The following is a 17,500-nucleotide window of genomic DNA, read 5'->3' as shown; positions in this document are numbered from 1 at the left end:
GTTCTCACGGCCCTTTATGTAAACGAAGTAACATACACAATCGAAGCAACAGACGTGGTAGTTGATTGGTCAGAATTGGCTCTTTTCCAGATCAACACGCATGCGCTGTTGTTTTCCTATGGACAGCCTCGATGCGTCGTTTGTAATCGGAGCGAAACCACCCTTTTCAAGCAGAGCATCCGTCGGCTGTATGCTCCGGGAGTGACCTCGAATGCGCGTTCTCACAGCTCCAAACGACGCAGACCAAAGCGAATTTTATCCTAAACTCCGATTCCAAGTGAAGCAAATGTTCTAGTGAGAACACACCCTGATTGTGGAGGCCTAAGAGAGCTGTCAGTGTCTAGTGTTTCAGACTTTGCATTTGCCTTTGGTCTTCATCAACATGAGGATCAAGGGCGCTTAGGTGGCGTAGCGGACTAAGCGCTGACCATGTAACCGCAGGGTTCCCCGTTCGATTCCGGCCGCGGACATATCCTGCTTGTCATCCCTTCTCTCTCTCTCACCCATCCTTCCTGTCAAATCTCTACTGTCTCTGTCACAATAACAATTAAAATATGAGTGGGATTGCCCCACTCAGAAAAAAACCTTCAAAACAAAACAAAACATGAGGATCAAACAGGTCAGGTCATGGAAGCCATGAGGCAGACACAGTCAAAACATTAGCCTTACTAAATCAACAGGTTGTAGCATCATTAACAGAGAAAGAAAGCACTGGGGAGCTAAGCAATCAGGCTTTGGCCTTCGTCAAGGAAGACTTCTTCAGTGGAGCAATGCTCACCATAATTAAGAAAAGAAACCTGTCCAACAGATCAGGAACACTCTTCGGGAGGTCGGGCTGCATAAGTCAGAGGCTACGTCACAAATACATTACCAGTCGAACTACAGAAGCTTCTCCACAGGGTGCAAACGACTAGCTCAAAATAGAGTGTGTGCTGCTGCATGGTACATATGCTACATGCTACATGCTACATGTATAGCTGCCACAAGAACTGACTACCTAGTCTTAATCGGTGATGTTATTGCTGACAACTGCAGCAGAATGTATTCTGGAGTACACAGGAATGTCTTGTCTACTTGTCTACAAGCCTGCATGTCTCCAAATGAATTGGATGGCGCTTCATCATACAGTAAGATGATGACCCCAAACATGCTGCCATAGCAACCCAAGCGTCCTTGGGTTTTTGAAATGCACTATATAAATTAAAGCTATTATTATTATTATTATTATTATTATTAAGGGAGTTTTTCATAGCCAGGAAGTGGAAAGGTTCTTGACTGGCCAAATCAATGTTCCGATTTAAATCCAATTGAACATGCATTTCATTTCCTGAGATTACAGGCAAAAACACTTCATGCATGCAAAGGAATGTTGACCTAATACTAAACATGTGTACTTTATTTGAACATTATATGTATTTTCCAATACATTTGGAGCCCTGAAATAGGGGGATTATGTTTAAAGAAAAAATGTCTAAATGGTGAACCCAATCAGAAGAAAACAAACATTCAATTAAAGCTAAAGATCTTTACTTTAACCCCATAGTATTGGTATAGTAATAGTATAGAGCTAAAGGAAGACACAATGCTCCCTCTTTACAATACTTATGGAGGGCATTCTATGCCTGTTTTTCTCTGTACAACGGCCAGGGTTGTTCTAGCCTGACACTAACGCCTAATTCAATGAATCAAGGGCTTGATGAGGGATGAGAGTTTTGGAATCAGGTGTGATCGTGCTGGGCTGGAGCAAACATGTGCATTGCTATAAGCTCTGCCTTTCCCAGTGCTTTGCAAGGCTAAGCAAAATCCATTCTGAATAGAATCCCATCCTTAGCCACAGTTGAACTCCATGCCAACCCCGCAGCAACCCCCCCCCCCCCCCCCCCTACTCCCTCTCTTGCTTACTCCCTCTCTCTCTGGCCCTTTGTCTATCTCATTTGCTCTTGCTCACTCTGTCTCTCTCTCTCTCTCCCCCCCGCTACTCCCCCCCTCCTCTCTCTCTCCCTCTCTCTCTCTTTCTCTCTCCCCCCCCTACTCCCCCCCCTCCTCTCTCTCTCTCTCTCTCTCCCCTCTCCTCTCTCTCTCCCCCCCCTCCCCTCTCCCCCCCCTCCTCTCTTCTCTGCCCGCGGCGCTGCTTCTCCCAGTGTGGTCTCTTAACTTGTTAATCATTTAGTGGCATAAATGAAGCCCCCTGATGCCACATAATATATCTGCCGATCTGGACAAGGCCCCCTGGAACGCCTGCCCTGGTCTGCACCACGTAATTCAATATCCATTATATACTGTACTTTGAAATGCTCATTGGAATTCAGTATTTATCGCTCAAGTTTTTTGCCAACGACTAAACGAGTTCCCCCCCCCCCCCCGGCTTGGTTGTAGTTAGCATCCATGGTTCTGTTAGTTTCTCTCCTCGTTATTAAAAGTGAGCCCCCCCCCCCCCCGGGCGAACATGTTGCGATATTGAAAATGGTTGCTGAAAAACCGTTGATCTACAGCAATAAAGCAAAAAGGTCGATGTTTTATTAAAATGATTCTCTCCCCGGGGGGGGTGGGTTAGAATGTGTATTTGATTTGGGTTGACACGGTCTCGGAGCAGTGTGATTCAAACACCAGCTTTTTCCTCTGAAATAAACATGATCACGAGCCACATTCTACGGCGTGGTCGTTTGGTCGTACTGTGTGTTTCATTAAACTCTCTCCTTGTCCCCCGTTTGCCTTGAAGCTGTAATCACCCCATCACAGCCTCACACGACACTCCCTGCTGAAAGCACTGTGTTTTATGTGTGTGTGCGTGTGTGTGTGTGTGTGTGTGTGTGTGTGTGTGTCTGTGCTTGTGTGAATGCGTTTGTGTGCATGCGTGTGTGTGTGTGTGTGTGTGTGTGTGCATGCATGCGTGCATGTGTGTGTGTGTGTGTGTGTGTGCGCATGCGTGTGTGTGTCTGTGCTTGTGTGAATGCGTTTGTGTGCATGCGTGTGCATGCGTGTGTGTGTGTGTGTGTGTGTGGGTGTGTGTGTGAACTCTCATTAAAGACATGTGTTGGGTTAGTTCTGAAGCTCCCAGGGAGAATAGAAGACCGTGTTCTCTCTCTGATCACCACACTCTCACTCCTCTGTGTGGAAGAAGAACAAAAAAAAAACGATAAAATGGGCTTTATGCTTGGTGGTCAAAACAACAGCTCCAAATTGAGTATTAGTATTCTCCTACATTCTCCTCCAAGGCCTTCGGAGGGTGTTTTTCTTATTTATTTCAACTCTCTATTGTTTCGGTCCCCTAATCTCACTCCTGAACATTGCCTGGAATTGGCCCATTCATTTCCACCCTGTCTTTGTGCTCTACAATGTTTCTGTTGGGCCGTATTTAAGTAACAACAAGTTCAGTAAAAGAGCTGTTTGCCAGGCTGTAAACAGGGGCGGCTGTGGCTCAGGAGGTAGATCTAAGGATCGCAAGGTCATCAGATCGGCGGTTCGAACCCCGCATGTCGAGGTGTCCTCGGGCAAGACACTGAACATCAAATTGCTCCCAGCGAGCAGGCTGGGGCGCCTTGCACGGTAGCTTGACGCCATTGGCCGTGTGAATGTGTATGTGAATGGGTGAATGAGAGGCCGTTGTAAAGCGCTTTGGAATAAGGCGCGAAATACTGTAAATCAGTCCAAAAACCAACCCCACCAGGCCACCCCAGGGATCATATAGTCTCAACTGCTGATGGTGGACAGCACAGGGGGTCTTCAGACAGGTGGGAATGAGAAGAGAGAGGGGAAAACCTTGACACAATCAACTCCTCATCTACCTCCTCTGCAGAGCAGGCTGGTGTCTATTCTCCCTGCATGCATGGTTACTCCCCGCATTTCCCTTGAGAGTGGAGGCAAATGTGAGCAAATTGGTCCCACTGTTTAACTCTGAACTGAATAAAGCTCTGCTGGGGGGTATTCCACGTATGTTGGATTAGTATATTCGCGATTAAAAGGAAAGCCTCGTTCAGGCAACTCCTGTTTGGGATTCAAGCCTCAAGTGATTCCTCGAATGATAATCAGGCTTGTGTCATCAATGTTCACACAAACCCCAATTGGAAATTCTTGATTTGGGTGCGTGCTTGCAGGCAGAAGGAGCCCAGAATTGTCGAAAAGAAGATACTAGACTGGAAACTAGACTGCGTGACAGTCCTACTTATTGATCTTTACAAAGACGAAAATGAGATGAAAAATAATTATCTATATCACACAATCAAACTATCTATCTATCTCATAAAAAGTGGGAACTAATATTTCCTAAAAGACACTTGACGGAACTGTCGTTCGGGATGTAGTTTCTGCCTGTGAGAAATTTTTGACACAAGTATTACTTAAACCAGCCTGTAAACCTGCTCGCTACCAGGTTTGTTCTGAAGGATTGGTTGCATAGCAACCAAGCAGCGAATTATTTGAGCCACATTCATGGAACGGAACTCGAGCTGAAATGATCAAATTAGAATGATCGAATTAGAAAAACTAGCCAGGATTTGATTTAATCGGCCTTCTAGGAATACCCCCCTGGTGTGTGTTTTTTTTACATTCTGACATTGTTTTGTGTGTGTGTGTTAGCTACAGTCTGTGCCTCTTTTCCCCAGTGGTCGATTATTAGCTCCCAACCATTAACATGATATCAATAGAGAGGAACAGTCACTACAGAGTCTATATCACCAGTCATTACAGAGTCTATATCACCACTACAGAGTCTATATCACCAGTCATTACAGAGTCTATATCACGACTACAGAGTCTATATCACCAGCCACTACAGAGTCTATATCACCAGTCACTACAGAGTCTATATCACCAGTCATTACAGAGTATATCACCAGTCACTACATAGTCTATATCACCAGTCACTACATAGTCTATATCACCAGTCACTACAGAGTATATCACCAGTCACTACAGAGTCTATATCACCAGTCATTACAGAGTCTATATCACCAGTCACTACAGAGTCTATATCACCAGTCACTACAGAGTCTATATCACCAGTCACTACAGAGTCTATATCACCAGTACAGAGTCTATATCACCAGTCATTACAGAGTCTATATCACCAGTACAGAGTCTATATCACCAGTACAGAGTCTATATCACCAGTCACTACAGAGTCTATATCCCCAGTCACTACAGAGTCTATATCACCAGTCACTACAGAGTCTATATCACCAGTACAGAGTCTATATCACCAGTACAGAGTCTATATCACCACTACAGAGTCTATATCACCACTACAGAGTCTATATCACCAGTCACTACAGAGTCTATATCACCAGTCACTACAGAGTCTATATCACCAGTACAGAGTCTATATCACCAGTACAGAGTCTATATCACCAGTACAGAGTCTATATCACCAGTACAGAGTCTATATCACCAGTCACTACAGAGTCTATATCACCAGTCACTACAGAGTCTATATCACCAGTCACTACATAGTCTATATCACCACTACAGAGTCTATATCACCAGTACAGAGTCTATATCACCAGTACAGAGTCTATATCACCAGTCACTACAGAGTCTATATCACCAGTCACTACAGAGTCTATATCACCAGTCACTACTGAGTCTATATCACCACACACTACAGAGTCTATATCACCAGTCACTACAGAGTCTATATCACCAGTCACTACAGAGTCTATATCACCAGTCACTACAGAGTCTATATCACCAGTCACTACAGAGTCTATATCACCACTACAGAGTCTATATCACCAGTCACTACAGAGTCTATATCACCACTACAGAGTCTATATCACCAGTCACTACAGAGTCTATATCACCAGTCACTACAGAGTCTATATCACCAGTACAGAGTCTATATCACCAGTACAGAGTCTATATCACCAGTACAGAGTCTATATCACCAGTCACTACAGAGTCTATATCACCACTACAGAGTCTATATCACCAGTCACTACAGAGTCTATATCACCACTACAGAGTCTATATCACCAGTCACTACAGAGTCTATATCACCACTACAGAGTCTATATCACCACTACAGAGTCTATATCACCAGTCACTACAGAGTCTATATCACCACTACAGAGTCTATATCACCAGTCACTTCAGAGTCTATATCACCAGTACAGAGTCTATATCACCAGTACAGAGTCTATATCACCAGTACAGAGTCTATATCACCAGTCACTACAGAGTCTATATCACCAGTCACTACAGAGTCTATATCACCAGTCACTACAGAGTCTATATCACCACTACAGAGTCTATATCATCACTACAGAGTCTATATCACCACTACAGAGTCTATATCACCAGTACAGAGTCTATATCACCAGTCACTAGAGTCTATATCACCAGTACAGAGTCTATATCACCAGTCACTAGAGTCTATATCACCAGTACAGAGTCTATATCACCACTACAGAGTCTATATCACCAGTCACTACAGAGTCTATATCACCACTACAGAGTCTATATCACCAGTCACTACAGAGTCTATATCACCAGTCACTACAGAGTCTATATCACCAGTCATTACAGAGTCTATATCACCAGTCACTAGAGTCTATATCACCAGTCATTACAGAGTCTATATCACCAGTCACTAGAGTCTATATCACCAGTCATTACAGAGTCTATATCACCAGTCATTACAGAGTCTATATCACCAGTCATTACAGAGTCTATATCACCAGTCACTAGAGTCTATATCACCAGTCATTACAGAGTCTATATCACCAGTCATTACAGAGTATATATCACCAGTACAGAGTCTATATCACCAGTCATTACAGAGTCTATATCACCAGTCACTAGAGTCTATATCACCAGTCATTACAGAGTCTATATCACCATTACAGAGTCTATATCACCAGTACAGAGTCTATATCACCAGTACAGAGTCTATATCACCAGTCAGTACAGAGTCTATATCACCAGTCACTACAGAGTCTATATCACCAGTCACTACAGAGTCTATATCACCAGTACTAAGCTGAATACAAAGTTGTATTGAGTGCTCCTCTTGAGTGTTCAATTTCAATTCAGGAACACATGATAACAAATTATTAGTGATAAACAGTAGAAGAATTAGGAAGATATTCACATCAACACAGGTGCAAGACTGAATGTAATAATATTACATATAGATTATTGATGTTTGTCCCACCCATTTTTTATCTATTGCACACCAAATCACTTAACATGGAAAAATTAACCAAAAGGTATTTCCATAATGTCTACTGTGTGTTATTTGTTGTGATATGCATTATATTTAATACAAACAAAACTATTTTTTTAAGTTTGATATTTAAAATTGTCAATAGCCGAAAAAAAGCCTGAACCTCCAAATCTGACCTATGCCCTGATTGTTGCGATACTTTATACAACACTCACAGCACTGGGTGTTGTTTAGGATTCACATTTTCTGTACTTGAATCAGAACATTGTCTGTATTTTTTGGTGTGTGTGTGTGTGTGTGTGTGTGTGTGTGCGTCTGAATAAATCACCATGGGAACATACTTGAGTTTACTAATTTTTTCAGAGAGAGATAAACAGCCGTTCTCCCTTTCAGAGATCACTGCAAGAAATGCACTTACTGAGATGAATAAACAGTCGTACATAACAGCCTTCTGATTAATGGTTTTTCGTCTCTGTATTTAAGTGCACAAAACGTCCAAAGCGGTCTTGCTTTCACCGTTTTTGGAAGCTGTTGAATTGCTTTGAAATTGCCATCAGATGACACAGATTTACTGTGCTGTCAGTGCGATCTTATCTCTACTACATTCTTCTCTATTTGGACTGTGGTACTGTATTAAAAAGGCTAAACTGTGTATTTCACAAACACCTAATCCCTCCCTCATCAAAGGACTTCAATCCCTTTTCAAGTACCCTGCAGACAAAGTGTAAATACATTTTGTGTCAAAGAATATCTAAGCAACCAAAATGTAAATGATATGCATTGGTTATTACAGCTTTACCAAGTTACTTTCTCAGTAAATACCTGTTTGACAGCAGGCTGTAATACAACTTTAACTATGACTAATTGTCTGAGACTAACTTAGACATTATACTCCCCTCTTGTCATTGTTACAATTGAGACTGTAGCAATACAAATAAACACAATAATATAGATATTAAAGGTTTGCATATCCATGGTTATGAGATTAAAACATCAGTTTATACTGATGCGTTCATCTTCCACCTCTGCCTGCAACCAGCCTCTCTGATTGCTCTCACCAAGGAATTAGATACATTCTTCTCTGATCTGTCTAGTTTTAAACCAAATTATGAGACATTCAATACTTAGATTTGACTGTAATGTAATCACTCTGACTGTAATGCACCAATCACCTGAACAGATTGTGCTGTAAACATTCCTGGAATCAATACTCCAGAGGCTGTGAAACAAAACTAGACAACATTCATTTTGCAATCTTGGAAGGAAAAACATGTTTATTAATAATAATAATAATAATAATAATAATAATATCATCAATGAACTACTTGGTGGTTTTCTAATGTATATGCCTATTTATGTCCAACAGGATTTCTGCTAAATGACATACTTAAGGGAAACCTCTTCCCATTTTTCAACCTGAAGAATTCTACTGTACTTATGGTCATTTCTGTACAAGCCTTGCAATTTTCTGGAATTTTCCAAGCTGTTTAAAGACACAGTCAACTTAGTGTATGTAAACTTCTGACACACTGGAATTGTGATATACTGTAATTAATTGTAAGTGAAATAATCTGCCTGTAAAGAATTGTTGGAAACATTACTTGTGTCATGCATAAAATTGATGTTCTAACCAACTTGCCAAAACTATAGTTTGTTAACATAAAATCTGTGGAGAGGAAAATGAGTTTAAAGGGCTTCAACCTAAGTGTATGTAAACCTCCAACTTCAACTGTATACATTTATACTAAAGGCTCCAAGTCTACAGTCATACTGGGACATGGTCTTTGACATTCCAACCCCCTGGACCGGATTGTTTCATCTGTTATACAAAGCTTTGATTGACTCTCATTCACGTACCTTTCAGTTGGAAATATTCTGTAAAATTCTGGCCACAAAAAAGGTCAGGGGTCAACTAATTCTCCTTTCTGATGATCTAACAACCGTTCATTTGACCGAACAGTGAAGAAAGAAAAATACTTTCAGGCCGTGTCTCTCAGTTTTACATTTTCAGACTTTTGATTTATTTGAAGGCAGTACGGTTGTACACTAATGATGACATTCTGGAACCTTCCTCAGCATTCTAAACATTCAACAGTGTTTTAACAGAAACGAGTGACCGGGCATTTCTCCCGGGCCTCCGATCGCGAGGCAGACACCGTGGCGTCTGTTATGATGTCTGTTTGGCAGGAATAATAGACATTTTAAAAGGGCAGAATTAGGCAGAAAGATTAGTGTTCTATGTTTCCCCCTCAGGGTTGTTTATCATCCCTCTCTCCTTCTCTCTCTCTCTCCTTCTCTCTCCTCTCTCTCTCTTTCTCTCTCTCCTTCACTCTCTCTCTCCTTCTCTCTCCTCTCTCTCTTTCTCTCTCTCCTTCTCTCTCTTTCTCCTTCTCTCTCTCTCTCTCCTCTCTCTCGTTCTCTCTCACCTTCTCTCTCTCTCTCCTCTCTCTCTCTCTCTCTGTCTCTCCCTCTCCTTCTATTTCTCTCCTCTCTTAATGCGCTTTGAGTTGCATTTCATGTACGAAAGGCGCTATATAAATAAAGCTTTACTTACTTACTTACTAATGCAATACAGTAGTATACAGTAGTACACGCAAGCAACAGCTGAGAAATGTGTCTGTTATGATGTCTGTTTGGCAGGAATAATAGACATTTTAAAATGGCAGAATTAGGCAGAAAGATTAGTGTTCTATGTTTCCCCCCCAGGGTTGTTTATCATTCTCCCTCTCTCTCTCTCTCTTTCTCTCTCTCACTCTCCATCGCTCTCTCTCTCTCCTTCGCTCTCTCTCTCTGTCTCTCTCTCTTTCTCTCTCTCTCTCTCTCTCTCTCTCTCCTTTGCTCTTTCTCTCTCTGTCTCTCTCTCTCTCCTCTCGCTCTCTGTCTCTCTATCTTTCTCTCTCTCTCTCTCTGTCTCTCTCTCTTTCTCTCTCTCTCTCTCTGTCTCTCTCTCTCTCTCTCTCTCTGTCTCTCTCTCTCTCTGTCTCTCTCTCTTTCTCTCTGTCTCTGTCTCTCTCTCTCCTCCTCTCTCTCTCCTTCTCTCCCTCCTCTCTTAATGGAGTACAGTAGGTAGGCCTATACAAGCAACAGCTGAGAAGCATATGAGCTGTGGTGTGTTGATGGAAACGTTATGGTAATGAGCCTCAATCCCCCAGGAGTGTTGCGCCACGCTAATGTGTCTCTTTATGCAAAGAGTTATCTGATCTCATGGGACTGGAATACAGACTCAAAGGTGTGTGTGTGTGTGTGTGTGTGTGTCCGTCCATATGCGTGTGTGTGTGCTTGTGTGTGTGTGTGTGTGTGTGTGTGTGTCTGTGTGTGTGTATGCGTGTGTGTGTGTGATTGTGTGTGTGTGTGTGTGTGTGTGTGTCCATATGCATGTGTGTCCATATGCATGTGTGTGCTTGTGTGTGTGTCTGTATGCGTGTGTCTGTATGCGTGTGTCTGTATGCGTGTGTCTGTATGCGTGTATCTGTATGCGTGTGTCTGTATGAGTGTGTTTGTATGCGTGTGTCTGTATGCGTGTGTCTGTATGCGTGTGTCTGTATGCGTGTGTCTGTATGTGTGTGTCTGTATGCGTGTGTCTGTATGAGTGTGTCTGTATGCGTGTGTCTGTATGAGTGTGTCTGTACGCGTGTGTCTGTATGCGTGTGTCTGTATGCGTGTGTCTGTATGAGTGTGTCTGTATGCGTGTGTCTGTATGCGTGTGTCTGTATGCATGTGTCTGTATGTGTGTGTCTGTATGAGTGTGTCTGTATGCGTGTGTCTGTATGCGTGTGTCTGTATGCGTGTGTCTGTATGAGTGTGTCTGTATACGTGTGTCTGTATGAGTGTGTCTGTATGTGTGTGTCTGTATGAGTGTGTCTGTATGCGTGTGTCTGTATGCGTGTGCGTGTGTGGAGGAGCCACACCAAAGGCTTCATTCCTGGACAAATGGAAGTTTCCGAGTTTTCAGACCTGCACAGCCTTAAAGAAGGTCTCTGCCTCCTCCTCGATTAAAATCTCCCCGTCTGCAGTGAACACCGCCTACATGTGCCCTTTGTAGACGGAGCATCGCTGCGTCCTGGGAATTCAAAAGGAGAGCGGAGATACAAAGACAGAACACAATAGTGTCTGTTTGGTCAGCCTCACCTCTCTCTCTGTCTCTGTCTCTGTCTCTCTGTCTATATCTCTGTCTCTGTCTCTCTGTCTCTCTATCTCTCTTTCTCTCTGTCTCTCTCTCTCTTTCTCTCTCTCTCCTTTTCTCTCTTTCTCTCTGTCTCTCTCTCTCTCTCTGTCTCTCTCTTTCTCTCTGTCTCTCTCTCTCTTTTTCTCTGTCTCTCTCTCTCTCTTTCTTTCTCTCTCTGTCTCCTCTCTCTCTGTCTCTGTCTCTCTCTGTCTCTGTCTCTCTGTCTCTCTGTCTCTATCTCTGTCTCTGTCTCTGTCTCTCTATCTCTCTTTCTCTCTGTCTCTCTCTCTCTTTCTCTCTCTCCTTTTCTCTCTCTCTCTGTCCTCTCTCCCTGTCTCTGTCTCTCTGTCTCTGTCTCTCTGTCTCTCTATCTCTCTTTCTCTCTGTCTCTCTCTCTCTCTCTCTCTGTCTCTCTCTTTCTCTCTCTTTCTCTCTGTCTCTCTCTATCTGTCTCTCTCTCTGTCTCTGTCTCTCTCTCCTCTCTCTCTCTCTGTCTCTATCTCTGTCATCTCTCTCTCTCTCTCTCTCTCTCCTCTCTCTCTCTCTCTCTCTCTCTCTCTCTGTCTCTATCTCTGTCATCTCTCTCTCTCTCTCTCTCCTCTCTCTCTCTCTCTCTCTCTCTCTCTCTCTCTCTCTCTCTCTCTCTCTCTCGCTCTCTCTCTCTCTCTCTGTCTCTGTATGCCAGTCCAGACCCAATCCCAATCTCTCCTCTCTGACCCTAGACCTCCGCCTACAGTGTTATCTTCAGAAAAGCCATCGCCCGGTGGAGAAGATGTGCGTGATGTGCAGTCATAAAAAACCGAGTGAGACACACACACACACACACACACACACACACACACACAGAAGAAATTGACAAAAGACTCCAAGGCTCATCTCGCTGTGTCATTCTGACTGCAGGCAAGCAGGGCTGGCGTTTGATAGGTCTCTTTTTCGGGGTGATGACGACAACAATCTGTTTCCACAGAGTAAACATGTTCTAACGATGAACATTGCTGAAACATGTTTCAGAAACAGTCAGGGTTTCGTGGTAAATACACAGATCTAAAGTGGTGTTTTGAACAAGGGCTCCAACCACGCTCCTAAGCACACAAGGAGGCTATAGGACTCGCTCCCCCCCATACGCCATTCCCATTATGGCTCATCAGAGCATAAGTGCCCTCATAGGCTCCAGGCAGGCGTTGTAAAAGGGGGTTCATTACCGCATAGCCACTTGTGGGGGGGGGACAGGCACAACGACCTCCTCGTGCGTATGAGGAGAGATCGATTTTCTCCGAAAAGCTTGAGTACCACGTCAGTGTTATTTCATAGCACTGCAGCAGGGTCTCCTTGTCATCAGCACAGAGAACAGACTTGGAACAGGTTTTTTCCATGGGTAACACACACACATACACACCAGTGATGTGCGTACGTGATGCCAATGGCAAGGGAGGCACTTGCAAGTACCAGAGCCAGATTTACACACATATGAACCCGATAGAGGTATTCAGTTGGCAGGTTGCACAATGACTATTGGTTAGGCGACTGTATGTTTCATAACACACGTCCCTGATAGAACTAATATGACCAGCGCTGACGTTATCTGACCGCACGTCCCTGATACACACATACATGAATGGACACACACACACACACACCCCTCATCAGGAACATCATAGCCTAGTGTCCATCACGTAGCCATGAGCAGCAGATTGCATCTGTGGTTCCCATGGTGTGACTGGGTACAGATAGTATTTGTATCTTTCATACACAGATAGTATTTGTATCTTTCATACACAGATAGTATTTTTTTTTTCTTTCCTAGCACCGGGGGAGCCACCCCTCCTAAATTTCGTTGTTTGGTACCTGTACTATAGCAATGACAATAAAGACCATTCATTCATTCATTCATTCATTTCATACACAGATAGTATTTGTATCTTTCATATACAGCGGCCTCCATAAGTATTGGAAAGAGGAAGCATGTTGTCTTCATTGACCTCTCTACTCCAACCGTTTGGATTTGAAATCAAACAATCACTACGGAATTAAAGTAGAGATTCTCAGCTTTAATTCAATGTTTTTTTCTTTGGCATTGGTTTCAACATTTAGAAAGTACAACGTTATTTTAAAAATACTCCCCCTATTTCAGGGCTCCAAAAGTATTGGAAAAAATCATCTACTGTCAAAATAAAGCACTCAGGTTTAGTAGTTTAGTTGACAATCCGTCGCATGATACAACTGCTTGAAGTGTGTGACCCATTGACCCCACCAGACACTGGGTGTGTTCTCTGTCCAATGAGATTGGAAGCATTTGCTCGTAGGTTAGCAGACCAGGTGTTTCTGTTTCACTTCAGAATTCATTCTGCTGCTGCCATCAGCAGGTCCAATGGCAGCCATACACACCCAAGCCAAGTCCCCCTCCACCTTATTTCACAGATAAGGTGGTATGCCAATGATTTTGGGCAGTTCCCATTTTTCTTCACACGTTACACTTGCCATCACTATGATTATGTTCATCTTTGTCTCATACAACGGCCTCTCATTCACCCGTTCACACAGGCACACACACATTCACACACCAATGGCGGCAAGCTACCATGCAAGGCGCCGGCCCGCTCACTGGGAGCAATTTGGGGTTCAGTGTCTTGCCCAAGGATACTTCGACATGTGGCCAGCCGGGGCTCGAACCGCCGATCTGCCAACCTTGCGATCACTAGACGGCGGCTCTACCTCCTGCGCCACAGCCGCCCGCTTTACACCTGCAGTGTTAGCCTCTGTAGTTCTGTTGGTAAAGTCTCCTGTGGATGGGAGATGAGACACATTCACGCCGACCTCCTGGAGAGTGTTCCTGATCTTGATGTTGATTTCTTTCTTGATTATGGTGAGCAGTCTTGGGTCATCCAGTGTAGAAGTCTACTAGACTAGACGTCGACAGCTCTCTGTGTCTGCACAGATGATGTGACGGAACACTCCAGACTAACCAGAAACACATGGAAAACAAATGTTCCAATGCTACCAGTTCCCTGAAAACCCCATGTATTAAAAGGGTTGTCATTTCGAAATGGTGAAACCTACCTGAAAAAAGAAAGAAGAATCTGAGAATAGTAATTGTTTGATTTCAAATCCAAGTATAGATCTGAAACAAGACCAAACGCTGCCTCTTTCTAATACTTGAAGGGTACTGTATTTTTGCTGCAACAGATGGAATAATCCCAAGCACTCTTTGGTGTGTGTGTGTGTGTGTGTGTGTGTGTGTGTGTCTCTGTGTGTGTCTCTGTGTGTGTGTGTCTCTGTGTCTCTGTGTGTGTCTGTGTGTGTCTGTGTGTGTGTGTGTGTGTGTGTGTGTGTGTGTGTGTGTGTGTGTGTGTGTGTGTGTGTGTGTGTGTGTGTGTGTAGCTACACAGCAGTCTGAGATGAACACTAAGCCGCCCGGGGAGCAGATGGAGGGTGCAGAAGCCTAATTGAAGTTTTATCTGTGTGTGTGTGTGTGTGTGTGTGTGTGTGTGTGTGTGTGTGTGTGTGTGTGTGTGTGTGTGTGTGTGTGTGGAGGAGGACGCAGCGGCTGAGGGTTAGGGAGCGTTCAAGTGGAACCGTTTGAAACAGAAGGCATCCCTGAAAACAAACACACTTAATAGATCTGCCAGGCCAGAGTTCTCTCTCACCCGCCACGGCACAACATTTTCTTGATTGGCTGCTTTCAATCAGATTTTCAGCTTGGCTCCGAACCTGGAATGAGTTGCAAAAGACTGAAACTAAGACTAAAACTATGATTTTAAGAAAACTAATGTAACACTCTCATCTGGGGATTTACACGGCAAATCAAATGAAGAACTACAAATCCCTGATGACAGGGAGATGACGTATGACTGCTCTGATGAATCAACCCCTATTTCATTAATTTTCTCTATATAACGACGTCGATTATTGATCGGCAACGACACTATATAATAGTTTGCCTAACTGGCCATCGGATTTGGGCTCCTAATATCTTAAAAGCACTACGGTTTTCTTATTTTATCGGATTAAAGTAGCAAAGACCAGACATTTCCATTGACCGCCAGTCAAACTTCTACACTTCTATCACCCAAAAAGGGGCGTGATCATTCTGGTGATAGGGGGAATTGCCGCTATTTCCGGTCGGCGCGTTAAACATTGTCCTGCCCCCAGAGAATGACTGACAGGCCAGTAGAACATGAGAATTGCATAGAGAGTTTGAATTTTGTCAGCTGTAAAGCGGATGTGTTTCCTAGAACATGTAAATGCAATTGCGTATCACATTATTGCATTACAATTTGAATATTGACTCAAATAACGCAGGCAAAAGTGGCAAATGAATATGCTATTTTGGGATTGCATAGTCATTTTCACATTAGAATGAACTTTTGAATTTTGTCAGCTACAAAGCAGCGCATGACTTTGAAAATTAAATGTCAAATGGCTTTGCATTATCATTTTAATATTGACAGCGAATGTGCACATCAGGTACATGAAAATGAAAATGAAAATCATTAGAATTGCATTTGAATTTGAATATTGTCTGAAAGAATGCATGCAAAAGTGGAACATGCAATTGCAATCTCATATTGCATTAGCATTTGAATTAAGTCTACTATATGCTTCCATATAAAACATAAACGGAACACCCTCTTTTAAAAACTCATTACTACTGTAGATATAGTCTCTGATCACTGCACATGCCTTTAATAACCCAGGTCCCTGCTGTTTTATATACTGTTTTATATAAATGATATCAATTGTGGAATGCACTGCCAGTTTACATTAGGGATGCAACCTCAGCAAATATGTTTTGACTAAAAAGTCAAGACTAAAAACCCATCTTTTTAATATTGCCTGTAAATGAAATAATTAAATTATGATTATATAATGATTGGAGCACTTTGAGCTGCGACGTTTGCAGGAAAAGTGCTATACAAATAACGGTAATTATATTATATTATACTGTATGTGATGTTGAATTTGTTGTAGATGTTGTAGATGTTTTAAAATTTTACTTTTGTTGTTTATTGTACTCATGTTTTATATGTATATACTGTGTTGTGTTGTACAGGCTTGCCTCTGTCTTGCCTCTTGGCCAGGTCGTCTTTGCAAATGAGAATGTGTTCTCAACTGACCAATCTGGTTAAATAAAGGTTAAACAAAAAAATAAATAAACGTGTGTCTCCGTCTCTGTAAGGGAGTTAAAGCCCATTAGCAAGTTGGGTGTGTTTGAATCAAATCTGTCGATTTGTGATAATAAATCTGTTGTTTGAGCTGCACTCATTCCTTGGAGAGAGAGGAAAATGGGAGAGCAACGGTTTCATCAGCAAACATTTGTCGATATGGACTGTGGAATCCCTATCTTTTTTCTAAAATGTTCTCTCTCTCTCTCTCTCTCTCTCTCTCTCTCTCTCTGTCTCTCTCTCTCTCTCTGCAACAACCTCTGTCTCTTCCTACGCTCTGGCTGAGAGGAGGTGTCGGAGGCTGACAGTTTAGATAACAGGGGCACATTTTATGATCTGTTTTCTTTTTTTCTGGATGTTCCCAAGTAGGTGATGTTTACACCAGAAGAGTGTTTACTCTGCCTACGCATAAACCTTACAGAGGGAGAGAGCAGAGAACATTCTAGAAGTTATGTTTGGTGTTTTTTTTTTTTTTTTACGATCGTCTGTCCGACATGCTTGAACTTGTCTGTGTGATTGTACCTTGTTGCCCTAGTGTGGGAGGTGCCACCGCCAACCACAGTACTGGCTCACTCGTTTTTGGTTTCTCTCCTGAGCTGGCAATGTCTTATCTGTCTTATTTATCTTATCTGTCCTATGTCAGTGACTGTGTTTACATGACACTTGCCCACTCGGAATATTGAGCATAAGCCGCTTAATACAGGATTATGGTGTGCATGTAAACGCAGTCAATTATGTCCTGTACTATTGTCACTTTTCTATCTTGAATTATGCCTAGTGCCTTATTGTGTTGTGCTGCAATGTCAAAGAACCGAAGCCTAATAACTTTACTCTCTTACACTCGTGTAATGTGACGTAAACAATAAAACTGGAAACTTGAAACTGGCAACGCGTGGATGTGTGTGAGTGTGTATGAGAAGCGCTTTGTCTTGGACGCCACTACGGGAGGGAGGGCCAGCCTCAGGCCTAGCCAGGGGCTGTGGAGAGACCCTCCCTGTGGGGTAGAGGGCG

General features: G+C 43.0%; 1 protein-coding gene across 1 annotated transcript in view; it reads left to right on the top strand.

Moving 5' to 3' along the window:
- The window catches only part of tacr3a (tachykinin receptor 3a), a gene marked incomplete at both ends in the record, with an annotated part of 40,482 nt that overhangs the window by 19,282 nt on the left and 3,700 nt on the right, over positions 1–17,500 (top strand). The window lies entirely within an intron of this gene.

Source organism: Nansenia antarctica, assembly GCF_963989245.1.
Source record: "Nansenia antarctica genome assembly, chromosome: 6".
In the NCBI taxonomy this organism is placed as follows: domain Eukaryota; kingdom Metazoa; phylum Chordata; class Actinopteri; order Argentiniformes; family Microstomatidae; genus Nansenia; species Nansenia antarctica.
The sequence above is the reverse complement of the archived record's forward strand: the minus strand, read 5'-3'. Positions and strand labels throughout refer to the sequence as shown.